Source organism: Pelodiscus sinensis, chromosome 3 (assembly GCF_052426305.1).
Source record: "Pelodiscus sinensis isolate ZL-2025 chromosome 3, ASM5242630v1, whole genome shotgun sequence".
NCBI lineage: Eukaryota > Metazoa > Chordata > Testudines > Trionychidae > Pelodiscus > Pelodiscus sinensis.
Window position 1 is genome coordinate 88,035,017 of NC_143054.1, and position 11,818 is coordinate 88,046,834.

Here is an 11,818-nt window from a genome sequence, read left to right on the forward strand (position 1 = left end):
TATCCCGAAAAACCCCCTCAGTCTAGCCATACCCTCTGGGAGATGATGGAAACACAGCTGCTTGCTTCACTGTTCAGGCAGTAACACTGAAAACAACATGAAATGTGGGCTTTGTACTGGGCAGCAGAAGAGTACTCAGATGTTTAAAGGTACAGGACATCACAGTAGAGCTCTGACTTCATTGTCTTAAAATGTCAATCCCTCATATTGAGTGTGACTTGCTGCAAACCGGAGCAGGTACACAATGGCTCAGTGCTTTCTAAGGAACCCCAGCTGTGGAGGTTTCCCAACAAATAAAACTAGAAGGAGCCAATTCACTGTATAATTTTTCTAAAATAATAAACTGCTGCACCATTGATGGACCTCTTTTCTGTGAAGGTATCTAATTCTTTTTCTGTGACCTTCACAACATCTGCTGGCAACAAGCTTCACAAATTGACTCTGTTGTGTAAAGAAGTATTTTATGTTTGTTGTAGACATGATTCCTATTAATTTCATTGGCTGACACCTGGTTCTTGTATTATGGGAAGGGGTAAATAGCACTTCCTATTCACTGTTCTCCACATCATTCATGATCTTCTAGATCTCTACCATATTGTTCCTTAGTTGTCTCTCTTCTAAGCTGAACAGTCCAAGTCTTTTACATCTCTCTTCATATGAATCCTGTTTCATAAACTTAATCATTTTGTTGCCCTTCTCTGCCCTTCTCTCTTTTCCAGTTCCAATATATATATATATATAATATACACACACACACACACACACACACACACACACACACACACACACACACACACTGACATCTAAAGAACAGAGATAATCTCAACATAATTTTCAGCTCCAAACACAATATTTTGCGCGTGTTTTGCTACGGAATATCACCTAAGAGTATGAAAGGTATCCTTTGTGCTCTTGGACTGGCTTCCCATACTGAGGAAGACTATGTGTGCACATAAAGAGGTTTTTTTGTCTGATAGTTTGGTCAGTGATAGAAAAGCACTGGGTTGTGTTCACATTGTTTCCCATAGGCATCAGAGCATACTTCCATATGCAGCACTTGCTTGCCTCTGAGAGGAGTGCTCTGTTATAGTTATCCCACTATACACTGCTCTGGGATACAAAGGAAATCATCATTGTGGCAGAGGTGGATATGTGTGTGTGACAGCAGCAGGGGGAGGGAGAGACCTCAACCACAGCCCCTCCCTCCCTCCCTGCCACTGCATAGCACATTCTGCCTGCTTCTGTTTGCATTGTGGAAGGTAGCAGGAGCATTCTACACTAATGATTTGGTTTGTGTCCTGGAGCAGTGTCTGACAGCACCATCTGTCAGAACAGAGCTAAAGTGACTGGGGTGCACACCTGCAGGCAGGATGAAGAGTGGCTACTCCTCCTCTGCCTTGAGGGACAGCTCTGGAGGGCAATTAGACAGGATCAATCAATCAAGAGTCTTCTCAGGCACATCAGCGCAAAAAGTAAAAAGACTCTCATTGGAGTGCTTTGATTTTTTGTGCTGAAACTCAGCAGTTTCAGTACAAAATGTGGATTTGTAGTATAAATGCTAGTGTAGTTTTTGTACAAAAACCTAATTTTCTGTGCTAAAACTCACAACTGTAGGCATAGCTGAAGCAGTGTTGGGAAAGGTAGAACAGCATCTTTAGGGGCAGCTATTCTTCTTTCTCTATGGGTATCTGGAGGGTGGTTAGCATCAGCTAGGGGATATCAGGTGGCCAACAGTCCATTGAAAGAGTAGTTTCACTGCTATATTTGCGGGGTGCAAAGCATGTGTGGACATTAGATATTATGTAACGGAATATTTATGTAACTGCATCAAATTTTAGCATTTACACGACCATTCAATAGTCCCTGGGGTGGGGCCAATAGCCAGTGCACTCCCAGCCCCACTCCTGGGGAGCCCCCTGTCACCCCAAACTGCTATCTCAGGGTAGCAGCATGGGCTGGCAGGTAGAGCTGGTCTGTGAGGGGAGCCAGTTTAAAATCCAGCTTCCTGCGCAGACCGGCTCCAGCCTGCTGCCTCTGATACAGGACAGCAGCAGCCCCTGTCTACAGAGTACCGAGCTCCAGAGCTCAGAGCAGCCTCTGTCCGTGGGGAGCTCAGACTCTCTGCAGACAGGGTCTGTTGACACACAGCAGCATCTGTCCATGGTAAGCCCAGGCCCGCCACAGAGGCTGTGAACAGAGGCAGCATGGGGAGGGGAGGGAGGCAGGAAATGTGTGTAGTCAACAGGATTAACTGATAAATCCAGGTTTATTGGTTAACCGTGTAGACGACTATACCTTGACATCCCTAGTGCACATGGCCACATGCATGTGTGTATTCAGAAGCCAGCTCCTCTGGCTCACTGGAATTCTCCCCCTAACTAGAGTGGCACCTCTGTTGCTGGTGCTGTCCATGAGCAAAGTAGGTACTGGACCATACTGTGACTCTTAGGCTATGTCATCACTGCAGGCTTCTTGTGCAAGAGTTGCACTTGGCGCGTCCACAGTGCCATGTGCTTTTGCACAAGAGATGTGCTCTTGTGCAAGAAAGCTCTGATGGCCATTTCTTGAGCAAGAAACCCCTGTTCCTGTCCACACTAGCCTTTTTGCACAAGAGCTCTTGAGCAAAAAGGCTTATTCCCTATGGGGAACAGAATATCTCTTGTACACAGCCCTCTCCTTTGACTATCTACTGTAAACTTTCTTGTGCAAGAATGGGCTTCTAGTGTAGAGGCTCCTTAGAAGCCTGCAGTGTAGACGTAGCCTTACAGTTTAGCTGCTTATGTGGCCAATCCACCTCCAATAGAAGTTTCCAGGAGTTAGATCAGACCCTAAATATAGATTTGAATGCCAACTTTAGGCACTTTAATTTGAAAAAAAATGGCCATAGTGTAATACAAAGGCTACATCTGAGCATAGTGCAAGGTGCGATGCTGTAATAGAGCGTACATACTGAGTGAATTGCAAGGTGGGTTTGATGTGACATTTGAGACCTCTGGACATAATACATGACTGAAATACGAAGTTGCTAAGTTGACTTATACCAGACGTGAGGATGGCTACATTACAACTTCACTCTAGCCCGAGGGAAGTTTCAGGGGAAGAATAGCATTGCTCACATTCTGTGCAAGTGAATATGATTGGATTTCATGCTTTTTGTGAGGTCAGTGTATGGATTCTCAGAATTTTGGCACAATTGGTGTCCGGAAAATGAATTTTAATTATAAGTGAATCTCATAAAGTAGAAGGATTAGGGTGTTGTAATTCAACTACAGTTTAAGAAGTTTCATGTATCTTTTTGCAATAAATATGTCAATGGAAGGAAATGATATGTGTCAGAAGGCTATAACAAGGCAGTAAATATTCTAAGAGAATTCTTTACAGGAGTGTCAAATGTACATGGTACTGTATTAGCATTCTGCCTACGAAACTAGAGATTAGTTTATAGAAATGAGATTTTGAATTAAGATATTCACAGTTTGTTGCCTGGTTGGGATTAACTACACTGGTTTAAGGAGCCACCTGGGGCCTGATCCTAGAAGGTGATAATTTTTCTAAGTCTCTTTGGTTTCACTGTCAATTGAGAGAGTTTTACAGGATTAGTCCTTTCATGAAGAAAAAAAGGTTATTTTTAGGACAGAGAATGTTAGTGATTCCACCCTTCACTATATTGGAGGATTAGTGTGCTAGGTCCCACAGCTGTCTATGGTTGTACTCAACTGAACCACTGTAGCTGAGGCAAAGACATGGCAGGGATGAAGAGCTGGAAGAACACAATTGGTTAATGGCATAATAAACGATTTGCCAGGCCATGCTCACCTACTTGCAGGAGAGGCACATTGGATATTTAGTGAAGGAGTGAGATGAAGTCAGATTTTATTTTAATTTTTTTACTCATAAGTTTTAAGTGCGTAAATTGTGGAATATTAGTTCTATTTAAAACTCACCATCCCTGTCCTTGTTTTTGTTGTCTGAATTATACAAGTGTTGTTAGACTTGCAAAAAGTGTACGTATGTGTCTATATACATGCACACATAGGGTACCTCTACAGTGCAGCATTTTTCCAGAATAACAGCTATTATTTCAAAAAAACAATACTTGCATCCACACTGCAATTACGTTATTTTGACAAAAAAGTTGAAATAATGGAGGGCTTTTTCTGACAGTGGTAAACCTCTTTCTATGAGGAATAAAACTTTTTCTGAAAAAGGTGTGCATGGATGCAGAGGAAGGAGTTATTTCATAAAAAGAAGCCTCCAGGAAATAACACAGGGGCCCTGCTGGCCACTCCATCCACACTCATCACAACTCTATAGTTCCTGTCTCCAGGCAGCAGCAATTAAAGCCACAGATACCTGGGACCAGGCTTGTGGCAGGAAGCTGGCCTTGGGAGATGCAACTCACTGCATGGCTGCCAGTTCCAGAGTTGCAGGCACCCATGCCCCAGCCACAAGCTCCCCAAGAGCCCACTGGCCCTCCCAAGGAGCATGCCCAGGGCTCCCAGGAGCTTTCCAGGGGCAGGAAAAAGCATGCACTGTCCTAGTCTGGGGCGGAGATCCTGGCCCCCCTGGAGGTATGGGGCGAGGAGGAGACCTTCCAGGATATAATATATAATATATATGGCCAGGTGGCTGACAGCCTGGCCATGAGGGGCCATAACAGGAGCCTTGAGCAGGTGACGAGCAAGGTCAAGGAGCTCTGGCAGGGCTACGCCAGGGCGAGGGAGCACAAGTCTCACTCCAGGGCAGGACTCCATTCCTGCCCCTATTACAATGAACTCCACTGCATTCTGGGGGGTGGTGTAGCCCCTTCCCTACCACTGGTAGAAGAATGTGCCAGACTCCATCTTCTGGTAGAGGCTGGAGTTTCTGAACACGTGGGCATCGTGCACTCTCCCTGACTAGCTGGTCTGAGAACTGTCCGTGGTGGTCAACCAGGGCCTGCAGGACCATAGAAAAACAGCCCTTTTGGCTGATATATTGGGCAGCTCGATGTTCTGGGGCACGGATGGGGATGTGGGTTCCATTTATCGCACACTCCTCCCCCGCACTTGGGGAAGCCCAGGCAGCAAATTTGGCCACAATGGGGTCCAGGTCTCGCAGGTGAATGACCCTGTGCAGCAGGATGGAGTTTATGACCCTCACCACCTGCAGAAGGAAACAAACAAAGACACAAAACAGAAAATCAAAGGGGGTGCCTGAGTCCTTGGGAGGTCCCCGAATCCCCTTCCTCACTCTCCCCCCCCCAAGCACCCAAGCAGCCACCCCCTATGAGGCCCTCCCCCCTGCAGAACTGTGTAAGGGTGGGACTACAGAATCCCCTGGAGATAGGGCTTCCCCACTATCACCCCCAGCCCACCTCCGAGCACCCACAACCCACCCTTTCTCCAGGGTCCTCCTTTCAATTACTTCCACCCCACCCGGGACTGCAGCCCAAGAGTGCCTTACCTCCATGAGAAGGGCCCCAACGGTGGGCTTTCCCACACCAAACTGATTGCCCGTGGGTTGGTAACTGTCTGGCATAGCGAGTTTCCAGATGGCGATTGCAACCCGCTTCTCCACAGGGATGGTGTGTCGCATCTGGGTGTCACATTGACAGAGGGCAGGGGTGAGCCAAGCATACAGCTCCATGAAGGTCTCCTTCCTCATGCAGAAGTTGTGGAGCCACTTCTGGTCATCCTGCCACTGCATCAGCAACCAATCCCACCAGTCGGAACTGGTGTCCAGCTGCCAGAACCTCCTCTCCACTATAGAGTGCGGTTGCAAGGGCCTTGCAGAAGGTCTCAATGATGAGCTCAGAGTCAAGCTCTTGCAGGACCATGAAGGCAGTCTGCACAAACTGCTGAAGAAACTGCCTTCCCATGCCCAGGGGCAGCTCTGGCTCTATGGTTGTGGCATCCAAAAGCTGGGCAACCAGACCATGCACTGCAAATGCTTTGCTGTCCCTCAGAGAGGTAGGCAAACATGCAGCAGAAGCAGAGAAATGGCTGTCCAAGAGGGTCCCTTTAAGCAAGTGTCTCAGATAGCCTCAGGCAATGACATCGGGAAGCAATTGCTGACCTAATACCCTGTTTGAACTGGTTCTGGGTGGCTTTAAATGTGAAATAGCGTCCAATCAATGTGGATGCTATCTTTTGAAATAGCACATTGCTTTTTCATTCTGCTTTTGCTGTGTAGATGCTCTCTTTCAAAATAAGCTTTTCAGGAAGATTTCTTCCAGAAAAGCTTATTTCGAAAGAAGCTTGCAGTCTAGACATAGCCACACGCACGAGAGAGGAAAAAAACATGTGTAGCTCTTATTTCTGAGACAATAATGAACACATCTGAGTGATTAATAAGACTAAAAGAATTATGTTTATGCAATGAAGATAAATTTGTATGATAAAATTTGGAGAAACAGTTCAGTAAAGAAATTAGACAGCCCCTCCCCCAAATGCTTTGTATTTTTGTCACTAATAGAGATTTTTTTGTAATGAGGCTGTTTAATCCTCAGAGCATTCAAATGCCTGTGAGTTTTTTCAGTGACGGACAATGCCTGTTCTGCTTTCTGATAGCGAGTTTCTTTCTTTCTTTTTTGTGGGGTGGGGAGAGGAGAATGTGTGTATAAGAGTGTTACATACCCTTGCTTGGGTCAGCTGTCAGTGCTGCCAAGGTTGTAGAATGATTCATGTCAAGAGCAAGCACATTAAAGCATGTGAGTCTCCTTTCCCTAAACAGAATGTGAGCCTTTGATGTAATCCACAGTGATGCTTACAATGTATGAGCTTGATGTGCAGCACTGAGGAGAGCATTGGGGTTAGCTGGGACCAAGGTAAGAATCTTAATCACACAACAACTTTCCTTTGTTGCCAGTGTCAAGAAGGCAACTCTTCCATCATCAAAACGTGATGTTTTGGTATTGAAACATGCAAATACTCACTTTTGACAGATACAGTGTATTGACTGTACAGTTATGGGGAAAATCTATGATTTGGTTTCAGCTGTCTTGATGCATGAAAATATTCTGTATCACAATCTGAAACTTCTTTTGGTACACAAGTACTTCCACTTCCAGACTTCTTTTTTTCCACCATCAAAAAGTGACTTTTTTCCTTCTTCAATATTTTACTGATGTTTAAGAACATGAACATGGTATGCAAATAGGATAAATATTAGATCAAAGCCCTAATGGAGAAAAAGATTTCACATTGCATTGAAAAGGAGCTTTGGTACAAATATATCAAAGGGCTCTACTTTGGTTTGGAAGCAACCTACAACAGACTAAGAGAACTTTTTGAAGTGATGTCACAAGAATCATTCTTGCAAACAGCAAAGGCAATGTGTCATAATAGACAAAGTGACTAAAGCAATTCATAGACAAAAGGAAAAGTGGTCATACATTTCTTTGATACATAATACAAGAGCGACAATTCCCAAGGATATTGGTTCAAGACTAGTTCCATATGTACAGAGGAAGTACATCTAACTGCCACACCTGTTCTCCTCCAGTTCTGTCTTCTAGAATATTCTTTCTACTCCATTTCTTTAAGCTGTTTATGAAGGCTTGGTTGTTTACTATTTCTCCAGTGACTCAGGTTAGTGTTATGCATGGGATATTTTATATAGATTGGTGATGGTTCAAGCAGTCAGGGCATTTTCAAATTTAGAGTTTCCAGTGCTGGTTTTATTTTTCAAGTAAACAGTCTGTACAGTTGCATGGGCCATTCTTTCTGTCACTCCATGAGTGGTTGGAGAGAGAGCTTACAGGTCTACGCTCATAGTAATGCCTGTTTGTTTCTTTTAGCCTCTTTAGCCTTTTGGGGACATAGGTGCCAGCAGACAATTTTTCCTGTGGAGAATTCAGAGGCAAGTGTCTTCTCATCCTTACAGTCATAGAGCAGGAGGTAAGGAAAGAGAGAGGATGAAAGCAGTGACCTTTAGTTCTGGAAAGGAGAACCATGAAAGACTTTCTTCTCTTATCCTGTCTCATGAACAGACAGTTGGTAATACTGATGATTTCCCAACCATAAAGGAGGAGAGAAACTGACAGAAGACCCTGTGGAAAGAGAAGATGGGAGATAACAATGTATGAACATTTAAAACACCATCAGGAATTGGGTGGGTATATAGGGCTGTCTAGAAGTTGAGCTAATAAGCCCCTACTTTCTTTCCTACATTGTCATTGCTAATAAAGGAGAATAATCACTTGTCTAGATCTGCTGGCAATGCTCCTCCTAATGCACCCTAATATTCTATTTGCCTTCTTGGCTACAAGGGCACACTGTTAACTCGTATCCAGCTTCTCATCCACTGTAATCCCCAGTTCCTTTTCTGCCAAACTTACTTAGCCAGTTGGTCCCCAGCCTGTAACAAGGCTTGTGATTCTTCTGTCCCAAGTGCAGGACTCTGCACTTGTCCTTTTTGAACCTCATCAGATTTCTTTTGACCTAATCCTCTAATCTGTCTAGGTCACTCTGGACCCTATCCCTGCCCTCCAAACCTGGTTTTCAGAGGCTTTAACCATGTACAGATAACAATGGAGCTCAGGACCAGTTTTCCCTACAAGCTGTGCATTTGTGCAGCCATTCACGAGAGACTCAGATGCTGCCCAACTGATTAGAAGAGCACTCTCAGCTAGATTTTTGTTTCTACTGGCGGTGCACATTTGCACATTCCTTGGTGACATAAAAAATCATTCTGCACATGGGTGGAAAAAAATCCACACATAGATGGAAAAGGTTAGCGGGAACATTGCCCAGGACCTCTGAAAACTAGACCCTAGATATCTAACTTTGAGCAGCCAAAATTAGAGACCAAATTTTTTCAGTCCATGTTATTTAAAAACCTTTTTAGATCTCCTGTCTAGTAGGTGTCATTTGTCTTGTGCCTATAGGGCCTGCACCCTTCAATTTGGATTATCAGACTCTGTTTGTGGCATTGCATGTTCATTAGTAACAAGGATCAGAAACCCACAGTTACTAGTGTCCTGGAATATGGGATTTCCAGATCTCGTGCAGTGTGGCTCACCTAATGAACCAAGCTCTCAGGGGTGATGTTTATTTGAAAGTAGGAACAAAAGAAGCAAAAGACAATCCTCAATTACCAAACAAAAGATCAGTCAGATCAAGCAATGGTAAACCCTCCTCACCCTAGCCAACCTGGGCAATCCCCACATTTCCGATGCCTGAGCATGCAGCAAGGTAGGAGCAGACATGAATCTTCACTTTGTTTCATGACTGGTGCTGACAGATTGGTGTCGACGATGGTCAGTCAATGTGATGGTAAAGGACAAAACCAATTGTTTAAAAATGACAACAGCAAGAGGAGAGTTCATTAAAATAACCAGTTCACTCAGGGAGCCTATATCTTTATTTGTCTCTATTTAAGCAAAGTCCCAATCTTATAATCCTTTCAATCCAAGTAATTATAAATATGGTTTCAGGATACTCATGAACAGCTCAAGAGTGAATCTTCTGCTTTTTAATTTTGATGTGCGGTCTATGCATGTGTGTTTCTATGGACCTTAACACTGGATCAGCTTACTAACGGAGCAGTGCAGCTTGTGCTGGGAATAGAACTGTACAATACTTTCTCTCTCTCTCTTGTGTGCCATCTTTGGGGGTAGAGAGCATGCAGGCTAGACTAGCAGCAGGATGTGTCTAAGTGCTATCTAGTTGAATCCAAATGAAGGTCTGTTCTCTTTTGGTCTGATCTTTTTTCTGTTAACTTTTTCTCCTCCACCTCCTGAGCCAGGTTCAGAGAAACCTGTCAAATTGAGTGGTTTTTGATTGCAGGGTCTCCTTCTTCACTCCCCAATTCCAGCTCAGGTTTATTTGCCCTTGTGAAGGAAGAAAATATTTCATTCCCAGAGCTGCTGTGTTCTGAGAGAGGTTGTGGCTCTGGTTTGTCATTGCATCCTTACGCTTTCCTCACTCACTATCTAGACAGCCTCCAAATTGCTGCACTTCCTGCAATACATTTGGCTGCTGGTTGTGTAGCTTACTGTCTCATGCCAACAACACATGCTGGGCTGTGGCTACCTTGCCAAGTGTCTTGTAGCTGCTCTGGCTGCCAGTACTGGGCAGACAACATCCCACGCTTTGGTACCTTCTATAGTGCACTTGGCAACAGTATATGAAACACTGGATTATAACCAAGAAGGTTAGAATTCACATGGAGTGAAAAAGGAAATCTTTGCATACAGCTCTGCAAAATTCAAGGGTTTCGTTGGCAAAAGTTTGTCCCAAGCGTGGCCTCTTTTTTCAGTCAGTGCTGATTCTCATCATTTTTTGCTTGCCCTTGCCTGAAAGTTGCAAGAGCAAGCTAGCAATGCTTTTCAGGATGGAAACACACAGCTCTCAGTCACCTTCAATGATCTATTGATGGAGCAGCAAACTATTGAGGGAACAGATTGCTCAGCCTGTGGCTAGATTAATAGAGAGGCAATCTGGATGAGATTTCTAAGGTTGATATCTGCGAAATTCTGAATCAGAACTGCTGCTGCTATCATTCTGCTATACATGGTCTTGGACTTGGAGGACTTGGAAACTGTTGATGCAGCTGCTGCCTGTTCTCTACCTAAATATGATTGTGTACAAATTGCTCTCTTGCCCATTGCCTGTGCTCCATGTTCCCTAGCTGTGCTCCGGTTTTGTTTTATTTTCCCTCTAAGGCTACATCTAGACTGAATTGCTTTTCCAGGATACTGGAGGTATCCTGGAAAAGCAATGCCACGTCCAAGAAACAGGTCTGCTTCCCCCCCCCCCCCAAAAAAAAAATCGAAAAAGCGGATGCGCTCTTTCGCTTTCCCTGTAAACCTCATTCAATGAGGCATAAGGGATGTGTCAAAAGAGCACTTTTTTCGAAAATTTGGCACCATGTCAACACGCCAAATTTCAGAAAAGCCTCTTTTGAAAGTAAATCTGTGAACCAAGGCAAACATTTAAATATGTTTGATCATCTTTTAATTAACTTGGTATCAATCATAAATCTGATCAACCATTTCCTGAAGAAGAGTGTCACATGTCTGTGTTTTATACACACCTGACTCCACAAAGGTGAACTGTTTTGGAAGGGCCAGAAGTGCTACATTCAGGAAGCATACCCACTGGCTACATCTACACTGCAGGCTTTTTGCACAAGAACGGCCTAGGAAGGTTGTGGAATCTCCATCTCTGGAGATATTTAAGAGCAGGTTAGACAGACATCTATCAGGGGCAGTGTAGATGGTACTTGATCCTGCCGTGAGGGCAGGGGATTGGACTCGATGACCTCTCAAGGTCCCTTCCAGTTCTAGTGTTCTATGATTCCTTCACTTTCTCACTAAGACCCCTATGCTTGCTTTCTGGTTCCTACTCCCACACACACACTTCTGCTGTCTTCCCACTAGCATCACTATGTCTTCATCTCTGTTCTTACAAGCTTTCCTATTTTCTTTTTTGTCAGCCCATTGCCTTCTTGATTGGATGGACTCACATGTCATAAGCCCTTAACTGCCATAGGAAGACTGTTGTTTAGTTGGAGTTGTAGGGTACCACCAATCAGTTCTGTAGCAGGCTGGATGGAGAGCTATTGTACTCCATCGTGCTGAGCAGCATAGTGATCATGATGAGGCCCTAGAGAGGTGGCCATGAATGTGTTACCTTATTATATCACACATAGCTTTAAAAAGAGTCCCCTTCGCTCTCTTGAAATTTAACATGACATTTGACAACTTCCTTCTTGACTCTGGCTAGCTCTACCAATCCAGGCCCTCTCTTCATACCATCCTCTCTTCCTCCTCTCTTCCATGCCTTAATACTACATCTTGGGTTCTACTTCAGCTACTTCATTTCCATTCCAT

General features: G+C 44.3%; 1 long non-coding RNA gene across 1 annotated transcript; it reads left to right on the forward strand.

Annotated features, from left to right (window-relative positions):
- The first annotated feature begins 7,407 nt into the window (after positions 1-7,407).
- On the forward strand, positions 7,408-8,105 carry LOC112547257 (uncharacterized). Its single transcript, XR_003090994.3, has 3 exons — positions 7,408-7,571; positions 7,781-7,880; positions 7,973-8,105. It is a non-coding gene; the product is annotated as an uncharacterized LOC112547257 (long non-coding RNA).
- Positions 8,106-11,818: the final 3,713 nt, after the last annotated feature.